Consider the following 14,091-nt stretch of genomic DNA (forward strand, 5'->3'; position numbering starts at 1 on the left):
GGGGCTCGATCCCAGGACCCTGGGATCATGACCTGAGCTGAGGGCAGATGCTTAAGGACTGAGCCACCCAGGCACCCCCAGGCCTGAATTCTTAACAAGATCAGTTTTTCATTTGTGTTTCAAAGCTTTTCCTTCTCGAACTGTCCTCCTTAGTTAGCCAGCCCGATGTTATTTGTGTAGATTAGAATACGTTGTTTTTATCTCACCTATTGCCCTAAATGCTGGAAGCATTTGCCTTATGTTGCATATAATAAAGAAAGCACAAATCCATAGACTTAGAAGCTCAAATAGTAAAGGCAAGCCTGATAAAAATTAGGTTTACAGTCTGGAGTCATTTTGATGGATTATATTCTTACTCTTTAAAATTTCAAATGAAGGGGCGCCTGGGTGGCTCAGTTGGTTAAGTGACTGCCTTCGGCTCAGGTCAAGATCCTGGAGTCCCTGGATCGAGTCCCGCATCGGGGTCCCTGCTAGGCAGGGAGTCTGCTTCTCCCTCTGACCCTAACCCCCCTCATGTGCTCTCTCTCATTCTCTCTCTCACAAATAAATAAATAAAATCTTTTAAAAAAAATAAAAAAATAAAATTTCAAATGAAGAAAAAGATATATGAGAGAATATCATTTCTACACTCTCCCTGGCAATAAGCAAAAAAAGGGTTAGGAGGCAGAGGACATGGAAATACAAACTGAACCAATACATAATTTGTGAGCCCAGAGATTATTAAAACCCAATCACAAGCCTAGTTTTACATACTCTCATTTTTTACCTTAGAACAGAGAATTGATGGAATTCTTTTCTTTTGCTGCTATTACTCCTGTTGTAAGAGGGGCTTATTATGTGTTTCTCTATGTGTTACTCTTTCTGTCCATCAAATTTAAAGGCTCATAAAGTCAAACCAACATACATAACATGAAAACCAAGCATGTGATCGATCCCTTCCCCCCCACCCAGAAATACTAGAGAAAGCATTTTTGTTCCTTCATCTGTGTTATCTCAGGCTTAGTGTAAGTTCTCTGCATTCATATGTGAGTCACAGTTAACATATGCATGTCATGTATAAATATTTTGCCCAGAGGAAATCCCATTTCCATAGAGATTTAGTTCAATGCTTCTGAATGTGTCTGATGATTGAATTTTATTTTCACTAAGGAATTTATTATGCAAGGCAAACTTTAGCTTCATTGAAAAGTCCCCTAATTGTATAATCTATCTGATGCAACAGAGAAGAAAAATTAATGAATCGTTAATAAAGAGTCATGATTTTGTCCTTGGTAAAAAACAAACGGAGACCAGCCTTGAAAATTCCCTGAGCAGACAAAATCAGTTTAGTCATACAAACAAACACTAATTTAGCTTATTTTGCAAGACTAACCTGACTGGGTCATTTCTTGCTTATGCATCTGAAAACCATAAGCAAAACCTAAACTGTTTCCCAAGATGGATATGAGGTAACCATTGACCAATTCCTTTTCATTTAAGAAAATTCTAATGTAACCAATCACTGTGAAGAATAAATCGTCACTGCTCTCTCACCTTTAAAGCTGCTACTCCGTAACAATATACCCCTGAGCTGCCTTCCATCTTTTGATTTGGATGCTTCTGGTTTGCAGACTGCCTTTTTGGTGTGTGCACAATAAACTTTCACTAATTACTACTTCAGTGATTGACTGGTTTTATTTTTCTGTATTTCTAAATTTCTGACAGTCTTATATTTTACCTCTTTACTTTTTTTAAAAGATTTTATTTATTTGACAGAGAGAGACACAGCGAGAGAGGGAACACAAGCAGGGGGAGTGGGAGAGGGAGAAGCAGATTCCCCACTGAGCAAGGAGCCCGATGCGGGGCTCGATCCCAGGACCCCGGGATCATGACCTGAGCCGAAGGCAGACGCTTAACGACGGAGCCACCCAGGCGCCCCTATTTTACCTCTTTAATCCTGGATTTCAAAATCAGTTAACCACTAGAGGAACTGAAGTGGAAATTGTTACACAGATGTCAAATTGAAAATTGTACATTGAGTTTTTACGAGCTGTGTCAACACTTTCGGAATATTATCAGAAGATGCAGTGTCACCCTAAAAGTGATTTGTCTTCATCATCCTCACTCGCGTTAAGGAAGTCACTCCTTCAGCCATATCGTAACCTGGTTTATTGAAAGCCAACTGTGTGCGAACATGATGGCGGCTACTGCAGTTACAAGTGTGAGGAAGGCATCCATAGGTTCGGCCCTCATGGGGTTGACATTCCAGGAGGAGAATCCTGTTATCCCATTAACCACTCGTGTGCTTATTTGGTTACCAGTTCTATGAAGGGCACCAGGTGAGCATATGAAGGAAGCAGCCGATCCTTCCAAGCTGTCAGAGCTTCTTTCAAACAGTGGTGTCTGAGCTCTGCTATAAATTATAAAGACTGATTGCAGGGGGCGGGGGGATCCATCTGAGAAACATCCTGCCAAAATCTTCAGTAAGGAAGGATTAGAGCATGTTCAAAGAGAGGAAGGAAGGCCAGAGTGGCTAGGGTCAGAAAAAGCAATGGAAGAAGCTGGTAAGATAAATATCAGCTGGTCTTATAGGCCAGGTAAGGATATTAGTGATAAAGATTTTGCTTTATATTCCAAAAGAAAGAGGCTCTTACTCTGACGTGTGAAAAATACAGCAGGCTTTGTTTCTGCTGTTGAGAAAAGAGTCAAAGTCAAAATCCCCTTGCCTCTAAATCCCGGGATAATAAAAGTATTTCTAATAACAGCATCTTATATGGACCTCATTATTGGAGTCATTTTAATGAACTCCTTGCAACACTTAATGGAGACTAACTTTGGCAAGTAATTATTCATTCACTGTCAAATGCAACAAACCTGTTTGCAGTATATATGACTTGACGTCAGGATTAACATGTAAATCCAGTTTTGGGTTCTGAGGCCTGCCAGAATTGATCCGTGGTCCAAATCTTTACACCAGGAAGTCTTTTTGAAAAAAGGATTTTTCAATCACTTCTTAATGAGAACTAGTTAATGTAAGGGAGACCAGTCATCTTCATCAAGAAAACTGGGGCAGAGAAAGGCCCCAGGATATAATGATGGTACTCTGCTGTCTGGTGGCAAGGCGTGGTTAAAACAGGGAATGGAAAGGTGCAAGATGGGTGCGGCTTGGTGGGTGAGTGGGTGGGTGGTGGGCAGGGAGGAAGTTTTGAAAGCACAAACACATATATATATCAGGGACTCACGGGGTTCAGCTGCACAATGGTCAAGAAAAGACAGATCTGAGATGTTTATGGAGAGGATAAGAAAAAAGAAACATTTCTGAATAAGCAGCTAAGAGCCTACAGGTGAGACTTTAGAATGTCAGGCCAGTGATGGCTCCCCATGACAAGTACCATCTTTTCAAGGCTTTTAAAGATCATGGGTCGTCAATGAAGTTCACTTTCCTGAGTTATTTAATAAAATCAAAGCCCCCAGTGTGTCTATGAGTTCTGCTCTCTAAGGACACACCAGGCTGATGGAAATAATATTAATTCTCCTACACTTTTATGGTTCTTTAAAGTTCACAATGCACTTTTATCTATATGATTTTATTTGATAAGAGCTTCTGTCCCTCGTGGGTATGGACAAGAAGAAATGCAGACCTATGAAACATTTTGCTTATGTTGCTGATGTGTAAAAAACAAAGAAAGAAGTCACCTGAAATATCTGTCCATGTTCAGCTATGTATTTTTAAATGCCCTATTGCCTTTTATATTTCTTTTCAAATAAGCATGAGCACAATACTTGGGGTGAAAAATTATTTGTTGTTAAAGAAATCAAAACAGAGCTTAAGCATGTATTTTTATTCCGTATTTTGATTATTTTTTCTTCACACAATTCTATTCTGGTGTTTTGTTTGCTTTGCCCAGATGGCAAATGCACCATTAAGTTTATTCAGCCTGAATTAATTATCTTTTTATAGTAAAAGAAAATCCTCTCCTTGTGACAAGTAAGATGTTGGTGCTGTATTTATGAATAAATAAAGGCAGCTGTTATACACAGCATTATTAATAGCATCACTTTAAACATCTCATGTGACAAGAAATCCACTCTCTTCAATATAACAAAAGCTCTTGGTGTCCCAGAGTTTATGAAAACCATAGACCTGTTATCCACATCGCAGCGTCAGAAAAACATCACACTTTCTGTAGCAGAAGGATTTAATGCAAATTGCAGACATAAGACAGTACTCCTGTGAATGGTTATTGTCTTTGCTGGTCATTTGGCTCTGTCTTGAGTGCTTCACAGGTGAAGCATCTGGAGAGCAGCAAAGCACCTCTCCTCCCAAACAGAAAGTTAACAGGCAACCACAGAGTTTGTCTAAATGGCCACAATGATGCTATTCCCTGCTTTTCAGTTGAATGTCTTTTTGATGACTGATATGGCCAATGCAGAAGGGATTATTTTTTTCCTTTGGTAAGATAGGGTAGGTGTGCAAAGCAGAGAAACCTTTTCCCCTTACAGAGAGCTCTTCTGAACTCTGAGCCAGAAAAGATAAGAAGTATAACCCCTTGTCAACATGATGAGATCCTAACCCTTCAAGGCATCGGACTGGGCTTAGACTTCCCCTGTTTGAAGGAACTTGGTTTCCCATGAGGCCATGCTATTTCTCAGCCAAGCTGACTTGTCCCTAAAGATTTATTTTATTCTTAGTCATCTTTATCTTATTTCAAACACCAAATGTAAAATGCGCTCAGAGGAATAAATATTTGCAAGCACTGGCATACCTAGGGCTGACCCCACTAGGTGTGGGCTTCAAGTGGGTGCATGTCTGCGGATAATTGTCTGCAGAGAATAATAAAACTGACTGAAAGTCTGTCTGCTTTTATGATCACTATGTGTCAGTGATTCTAAATGGTGCCAGTGGAAAAATATTTTTGGAAGTCCGAGTTTTAAACATTGCTCAGGTTATATTGTTTGTAATAATATACATGTGATCTGCAAGTTGGCACCTATTTATTACTTATGTTTAATAAACATTATATTCTTTTTCTTAAGATTTTATTTATTTGTCAGAGAGAGAGAGAGTGCACACGCACAAGCTGGAGGGCAGAGGCAGAGGGAGAGGCAGACTCCCCACTGAGCAGGGAGCCCAATGCGGGACTCGATCCCAGGACCCTGGAATCATGACCTGAGCCGAAGGCAGGCGCTTAACCAACTGAGCCACCCAGGTGCCCAATAAACATTATATTCTACGTGGAAGTTCACTTGGAGACCTCGGTTACATGGCTGGCCATCAACTCTAGTGGATTCAGTTGACAGTCCCTTCTAAAGTGTTCAGCCTTGTTCACACTGGCTTCAAGGACCGTTGGTATTTTCACTGCTCTGGTCTTGCACATTCTTTAAGCAGATTGAAATTAAACAAGGATAACACAGTGAAGAGTAAGAAACTGAACATTACTTCAATTTTGATTTGTGTTTAGCATTTAAAACTGAGAAGGAGGGGCGCCTGGGTGGCCTAGTTCGTTAAGCATCTGCCTTTGGCTCAGGTCATGATCCCAGGGTCCTGGGATTGAGCCCCACATCGGGCTCCCTGCTCAGCGGGGAGCCTGCTTCTCCCTCTCCCTCTGCCGCTCCTCTTGCTTGTTCCCTCTCTCTCTCTGTCAAATAAACAAATAAATAAAATCTTTATAAAAAAAGAAATAGTTTCCCGAATGTGACTAATTACCTTTAACTTTGAAATTTGATCTTTTTAAAGTGTTGTTTGATTTAAAACTAAAATAAAAATGAAGAAAATGAAATGTTTCAGTGGCAGTATGATTTAGTAGTTGTCTAAATTGTGTCTTTTGTAGATGTCTCAGTTTCATTAAAATATACTTGTTTGTTACTGGTCAGTTATACAAAATGTTACTTTATCAGACTATCACTGCAGAATCAAAGTCTGAGCTGTTATGTAGATTTAAATCAATTAAATAGTTGTGGGTTTTTTTCTTCAGAAACTTAAAGGAACTTATAATTATTTGTAGTATTTTTGTGAAAGGAACAACCAATTCATAATTATTCTGAATTTTGTAAAGAAATGTATGTGAGGGAATTATACCAACATGAGATTATATTGACAGTGAATTCTCTTCTAGAAGCACTGACAGTGAGGAAGAGAGAAGAAATGTTAGCAAAATTCAAAACCAAGAGGTTTTGGCTTTGTTTTTTGTTTTTAAATGGAGACGAGAGAGACGCTAGTAAAAGGCCAAGTAGGACTAGACCAAGACACTAGTAAAGACTTGGACAAGACCAAGTTTTCATTAAAGAAGAAAGGGTGGATTATAATCTGTTTTTATATCACTATGTGTCCAGAACAAGTTCCAGAGGACGTGAAAGTTAATCTGACGAGGAGGGAACTGGACCCTTCAGGATAAAAATAAGCATTCTCTAAGGTCCAAGGAAAGGGAGAAAAGGATGAAGGACACAGGCAACACTTGATGACTTTATGGCTTTAGGAATATTTTCAAAATGGTGAAAAAGAGTTGAGAACCTGGAGAGTCTAATCAGTATAAAAAATATATATTTGTTTTTGTCTTTTTTTTTTTTTTTTTTTTGCTGCAGACTTGCATTTAATAATACAAAGGCTGGAATACCCAGCTTTTTAACTAACTTCAGTTATAAAATTATTGAAACTAAGTCTTTTTTTTTTTTTTAAGATTTTATTTATTTGAGAGAGAGAATGAGAAAGAGAGAGCACGAGAGGGGGGAGGGTCAGAGGGAGAAGCAGACTCCCCGCTGAGCAGGGAGCCTGATGCGGGACTTGATCCTGGGACTCCAGGATCATGACCTGAGCTGAAGGCAGTCGCTTAACCAACTGAGCCACCCAGGTGCCCGAAACTAGGCCTTAAAATCATGGCTGAAACTATATCCCGAAGTCCCCAAGAATGATGTAACACCCAAACATCATCTTTGAAAAACACTTTTTATCAATTGTGAAAGATCTTTGCATTGGGAGAGAAACTCCAAATAACTACTGATCAAGTCCACTGAGAAGAAATGAATAAATAAAGAAATGGAGACCAAATTTCTAGGAAAATCTCTTGTGTCCATGTTCAGCCAATTTCTGGGAATATGTATGTGGTTCAACTTATATAATCATACTGCTGATGATTGAAAGAGAGGACATTGGGGTGCCTGGGTGGCTCAGCCAGTTGAGTGTCTGACTCTTGATTTCAGCTCAGGTCACAATCTCAGGGTTGTGAGATTGAGTCTCGCATTGGGCTCTGCCTTGAGCACGTGGAGTCTGCTTAAGATTTTCTTTCTTCTTTTTCCTCTGCCCCTCCCCACTCATGCTCTCTCTCTCTCTCAAAAAGGAAGAAGAAAGAAAGAAAGAAAGAAAGAAAGAAAGAAAGAAAGAAAGAAGAAAGAAAGGAAGGAAGGAAGGAAGGAAGGAAGGAAGGAAGGAAGGAAGGAAGGAAAGAAAGAAGGAAGGAAGGAAGAAAAGAAAGAAAGAAAGAAGAAAGAAAGAAAGAAAGGAAGGAAGGAAGGAAAGAAGGAAGGAAGGAAGGAAGAAAAGAAAGAAAGAAAGAAGAAAGAAAGGAAGGAAGGAAGGAAGGAAGGAAGGAAAGAAGGAAGGAAGGAAAGAAGGAAGGAAGAAAAGAATTAAGAAAGAAAGAAAGAAAGAGAGAAAGAAAGAAAGAAAGAAAGAAAGAAAGAAAGAAAGAAAGAAAGAAAGAAAGAAAGAAAGAAAAGACTAAACCTTTTTTTTTTGGCTATGGTTTTTCACTTTCCAAACTCTTTATACTGCATTGATTTCCCTGTTACCTTAATCACCTACGCATTTTTAACCTAGAGTCTACAGACATCTAGATTGTACATGCATGGATTTCAGGGAGTCCCTAACCCTCAGGAAGTAAGTATAAGTGTATTTCTCAGTGTGGATATATTGTTTTTCCAGAGAAGTCCCGTAGTTTTCATCAGGTTCTTAGAGTGTTCCGTGAATCAAAAGGAATCCCTTTTCCCCCCAGTTAAGTCAAAGGGTCAAGCAGTGCCATGTCTTGTAAAGTTTGCAGTGTACTTTAATGCTACCTCAGGCTCTTGTTAAAATGCAGGTTATGATTTATTAGCTCCAAGCAAGTGCCATGTTGGTGTCCAAGGACTGCACTTTGGATAACAGAGGTACAGTACTCATAAAGTTTGATGTAGGAGAGCTTTGCCTCCGAGCTCTTCGAGAGGCCACCGTTCCAGGAGCCGTTCCAAGTGGACACCACCCAGAGAGCCACGACCGAGATGTTGTCTCCGTCACCTGATGCTGGGCAAGTCGCCTAACCCCTTTGAGCCTGTCTTCTTGTCTCCAAAAAGGCACTAATAATAGTATCTGCCAGGATCGTTGTGAATTACGTTAGATGCTGACTACAGGTCTTGGTATGGAGTAAATACTAGATAACTTTGTTCCCTATCTCCTCGCCTGAGCACCTCATGGTTCCTGTTACTCTAGTGAGGCGATTACTCAGGAGTTATAATCAGCAAAACTGAGGGTAGCCTCTGGATAAGAAAAGTACAGTATTGCATATGTCCAGAATTTCCTTGAAAGAGTTCTATTTTAGTATCTCCTGGACTCGAGCAGAATTAGAGTTCCAGTCTTTTCCACCTTGCAAAGTTTATCAGTAAAGTGTCAAAAACTGGTTGCCCTAGGGAATGCTGCCTTTAAGCTAATTTGACCAATGTCCTCTCTCACTTGTATTTCAACTTCAACACTTATTTGAGCAAATTGTATCAGTTAATTGTCCCCTACTACAGTGAATACTGTGATATTCCAAAATTCTTATCCTCTCTCCCAACTCATTTTCAAGCTATTCTACCTGCTAGTTCTCACCTCTCTCTCTACCATAAAACCTGCAGTGTTGACCCTATTACTGCTGCTGAATGTAATTGCTTACATTATTTATATTAATTTTTGATCTGATGTATTACCTTGGTCACTCATCTCATTTTTTTGTCCTCAGATTGTCAAGAGGCAAATATTTCTAGGTTGCATTGCATCAAAACCCCCAAGTCTCAGGTGAAGCTGGGGGCTTAAATGCTTTTGAATAGGTCATGGTTACTCTTTCTTGGAGTTTAGTTCACTGCTCTTGCTAATGAATGATTTCATGCTCTCATTAAGCTACAAAGGCAGGACAGTTTGGCCAGTACTTTTTTATTATTATTATTACCAAAATATCAAGGTCATGATTAACATGGAACTTATACTAATTTGACCTACTATCAAATTCTTATTATTAATGAAGTCTCTGAGCAGATGGTAGTAAACAAATGTGATAGAAAACAGAGGTCCTAATCTATAAATTTTCAATTCTTGAAGTTGCCACTTGTAAAGAGAGATCACAGTATAAAAAATGGAGAGAAAGAAAGACTTCTGTGTTATTCTTGAAGACCATTAGTCTCAAGGTTACCAGCCAAGCATAATTCTTGTTTAATTCTCCCATTACCACCTAATCCTGTTTATGTCAGGAACACCTTTAATAGAATGTCACTTCAAATCACTGAAATCCAAAGACAGGCACTGTAATTTACATTAGCTACAAAATGAGCATCCTTTCCATGGGGACCCCTAAGCTAGCAAGTACATCAGTGACAATGCATGCTGCCTCTGAGATCTTTCTGGAAGCTGTAGCCATTAACTTGATTGATACCATCCAAAAAAAAAGGGGGGGGGGAATAAAGGTAAATTTCCTTTTTTCTAGAACATAGATCTGAGTGTTCTCCTCCTTTTTTCTGAAGGAGGTTCTGGGTGCTTATCCAGAAGGGAAGAAAAAGATTTGTTGTTTCTAGTACTATTGTTTGATTTTAACAATTCTGTTTAAAAAGAGAGGATTTGACTTATCTATCCAATTTCTGGGTGTTAGTTCTGCTGTTCAGGGTGTTCTGATGTTCCCAGGTGACTCTGGCTATCTTCACTGAGTAGTGTGACCCCATGAGAGGAACTCCCCAAATGACAGAGTACTCAGATATATTGAAGAGATCTGCACCAGCATCTTTAACTCTGCTTTGGTCCTGATAAATATATGGAGGCCATGTATGTGGCTAACCATTGGTAGCTAGAGACAAGAAAATACAACAGAGTAGAATTCCATTGATAGAACCTCAAAAAGACAATTTTAAGAACAAATCTCTAGGAATAAAACCCCTTCTAGAAATACCATATAATTTTTCAGTAACTCAATTTTCACATTGTTAAGGCAAGGATATAAATTGTTGACTATGTCAATTGATGACAAGAACAAACTTGGTGATTGCTCTTAGCCATGAATTGGGCAAGTGGAATATTTTTTGATTCTAGAAGTAATTAAAATTTATGGACACCATTGTTAAGATGACTAATAGAATTTGTTGCATGGCCAACAATTGGGTAACTTACAACTGCACACACTTTGCAAGTGCAAAACCTCACAGCATTGTTTTCTACCTTTCCCAGCTAAGTTGCCCAGACCTCAAGGAGGATGAGGTGGGGACGAAAGGAGGCTGAGTAACACTTCTGTCTATTGCTACCTCAACAGAGTACTAAATGGAAGCAAGCACACTGTTAGATATATTCTTAGGAGTGTTACAGGAACTCAAGAGTCCTGAAAGGAGCCTGGCAGGGGTTAAAGTGTGTCTCTTGAAGGAGGTAAATAAAACATTTAAAAGATGAGTAGAAGCTGACCAAAAAAGATGTGTGGAGAAGGGCATCCCAGTACTGGGACCCTGATCTCAGGATTATTGCTCTTGTCACTGGGCCCTCATCCTTTTCACCTCCTGGATGCTCTCTCTCTGCCCCTGTGACCATCTCAATCTTTCTCCCTCTTCCAGAAAAGTGAAAGAAACAAAGGCCTTGTTCAGTACATACATCTCTCACTCCAGGTTCATATTAAAGTTTTTTGTGATTTCTTTTTCCTTAAGTGCTGCACAGATTGTTCTCTGTTAGATCAAAGACAGAATTATTTTTCATTTTCTCCTCACATCGTTTCTCCTAAAGACTAATAATTTAACCTTTTCTGGACAGCTGTTTCCCCAAATAACTTAAGAACAAAATTGTTACTCTGGATGAGCTTGCTTTAATGTCCTAGCAATCACCTACAGGAAAATTAATCAAACTGAAATGATGATTGGTATTTGAAAAAGAAGGCAGGGTCTCCAGAAAGACTGGTCCTAAACAGTTGCCAGGGAATTCTGGTGGCTCACCCAACACAGGGGTTGTAATATTTTGCAAAGAATTATCAAGAATGCATGACCCTTGGCTTTTCTGGTCATCTCCAAGATTGGCTTAGGTTCTTTTGTATCCTTGACATTTAGACATTTCTGAGAGATTTTGGTGACTATTTGAAGTCACTTTATAGTTTTACAAAATACTCAGCTCAGTCTAATGTTTCTTACGTCAGTGGGATAGGTTCTCTCTAGTCACAGGCCCCACATGACTGCCTGGTTTTTACATCTGTGTAACTCCCTGGTGTCTGCAGCCATTTAATGATACATACATACAACCACTGGAAAATCCTGGCATTTATATTTTATATTGCGGGGTCATCTTAGAAACCATGGTGTCGGAACACAAATCCTGGCTGCTAGAGCCACCTTTTCCTGAGAGATTTCTGAGACAGACGTATGTGCTGAAGAAGAAGGCAGATACAATTGTATTCGTGACTATCACTAGCTTGGGTTCTGGCAACTCCAAGTCCCGGTAGGGAATCTTTTTGAGCTGTGCTACATGATGGCAGTGGTGGTGCCCGTCGCCTTTGACACTGTAAACCCATCCCCTGAATCTCAAAGCTCAGCACCGAGGCCAAGAGAGTAAAAATAAACTCTCAGGAAAAACAAAGAATAGAACATTTCCTTAATCCTTAAATAGAGGAGAGTCAGTCTGGGCACTCTTGGCATAGAATTCTTGCTAACATTACCAGTTCCATGAGGAGAAGAGAGCCCCTAGAGAAAAAAGAAAGCCAAAAAGACACCCCCCACCCCTGCCACCAACACATACGCTGACTCCGATCTTTAATCGCTCCCCCATAACTAGTCCTAGTCAGCACAGCCATCTAACGTAACATCTTTGAAGCTAAGTCTTCTATGTCTCGGGGTTTACAGGGTGTTTCTGTGTGGCTGGAGAAAGGTGCTTAGCATTCAGCTTGTGCAGTGATCCTGGACAGGCTCCTGTTGGTTGGGGAGGATATTGCCTGGAAGTGGCTCCATGGAAAAATTCCGAGAGAAATATAGTAACTTGAATTATGGAGATCAGGTTTTTTTTTAATTATGTTTCTTTTTTTAGGATTTTATTTATTTATTTGACACAGAGAGAGAGAGCATACAAGTAGGCAGAGCAGCAGGTAGAAAGAGATGCAGGCTCCCTGCTGAGCAGAGAGCCCTGGGATCATGACCTGAGCTGAAGGCATACGCTTAACCGACTGAGCCACCCAGGTGCCCCCTTTTTTGAAATTTCTTAATTTTTTAGAGCAAATAAAAAGTCCTCAATCTGGATTCTGAAACTTTCCATCAAATGGGCCCACTTTAGTTGTCCAACCCCATCTCTCTAGTTCCCTAAAACTTCCTCTTCCCCTAACCTCATCAGTTACGACATCCTAGAATAATGAAATCCTCCTTTCTGCAAATTCAAATCCCATGTACTCTGTAAGGTTCAAGCTAAGCTGATTCTTCCCCAAGAATCTTTTACCATGGCATCCTAGGACATCTGGATCTGTCCCACTCATCACAGTCCTCAGGAAAAATCTCCACATCGTGCCGCGTTACCATATCATCTTGTGAGTGTAATCAAGTTATTTCGAGCAGGTATGATTTGTTTCCCAGAAGAGGCATCAAGTTTGCAGCAAGTTTCTCTCAGGAGAAATTATGATCTTTTTTGCATCTCCAGAGCACTAGTAAATCATGCTTTCATTCCATTTGCAAATGTGTGCGACTAGACGAATAGATGAATGAAACTGCCGATCTCCAAATTAGTTCATCTGCAGGTGAGAGTGAATAATGTCGGGTCAAATAGGCAAGACAAAACCAGGTAACGTGTAAGAGACCCATAGCAATTTCCAATAGGCGGCCCAAAATGAGTTTTTTGAATCAATTCTTCAGTTGTTTGGGAAGTGGTTCCTGTATAAACCAGATATTGATATTCTCCCTGATTCCTGACACAACTGTATTTTTCATTGTCATTGACACAATCAACTCTTCATTTATTAATTTTTTGTCTTACATGTTTTTTATGGGAAGATCAGACAGACAATTTGGGTTTTAATAAAGAAAAGATTAAAATCACACATAATACTACCACTTAGAGATAACTATGAACAACTGCCATTCTTGTGTATGTACACCTCTTAAATATAAAAATAAAATTAGGGCGCCTGGGTGGCTCAGATGGTTAAGCGTCTGCCTTCGGCTCAGGTCATGATCCCAGAGTCCTGGGATCGAGTCCCACATCGGGCTCCCTGCTCGGAAGGGAGCCTGCTTCTCCCTCTGCCTCTGCGTCTGTCTCTCTCTCTCTGACTCTCATGAATAAATAAATAAAACATTAAAAAAAATAAAATAAAAAAAATAAAAATAAAATTATATTGTACATCATAGCCTATGAATTATTTTCACTTCATTTATTGTTAACCTGATTTAATGGCCATATGGCATTCTACTGTATTAATAGAATATATTTTCTTACTAAAAGCTTTTTTTTTCTATTTCTGGACATTGTTTACTTTATACTCTTCTATTGTTATAAACTATCTCTTCGATGAATATCTTTGAGACAAAACTTTTTGTATACTTTTAATCATTCTGTTAAGATATACACCTCTCTGTCCAAGGATCTGGATAAATTTAAGGACGTAATGCTATTGAATGGGACCCTTCTCCCCTCCTCACATTTTTGCTCCTGCCCATAAGAGAGACTGAACATGCCCCCAGCTTCTTCATTCAAGAAGTGTGAGAGAAGATACATCTGACCTTTCTGCATCCCATTCTCCACCCTCTCCCAGGAGGAAGGGTGGCTGATCTAATGGGCCAGAGGGCTCCTTCCACTAGCAGTTAAGATTTTTATTTTTTTTAAAAGATTTTATTAATTTATTTTAGAGAGAGAGAACACAAGTAGGGGGAGCGGCAGGCAGAGGGAGAAACAGGCTC

This window comes from Phoca vitulina, unplaced genomic scaffold (assembly GCF_004348235.1).
Source record: "Phoca vitulina isolate PV1807 unplaced genomic scaffold, GSC_HSeal_1.0 scaffold14, whole genome shotgun sequence".
In the NCBI taxonomy this organism is placed as follows: Eukaryota; Metazoa; Chordata; class Mammalia; order Carnivora; family Phocidae; genus Phoca; species Phoca vitulina.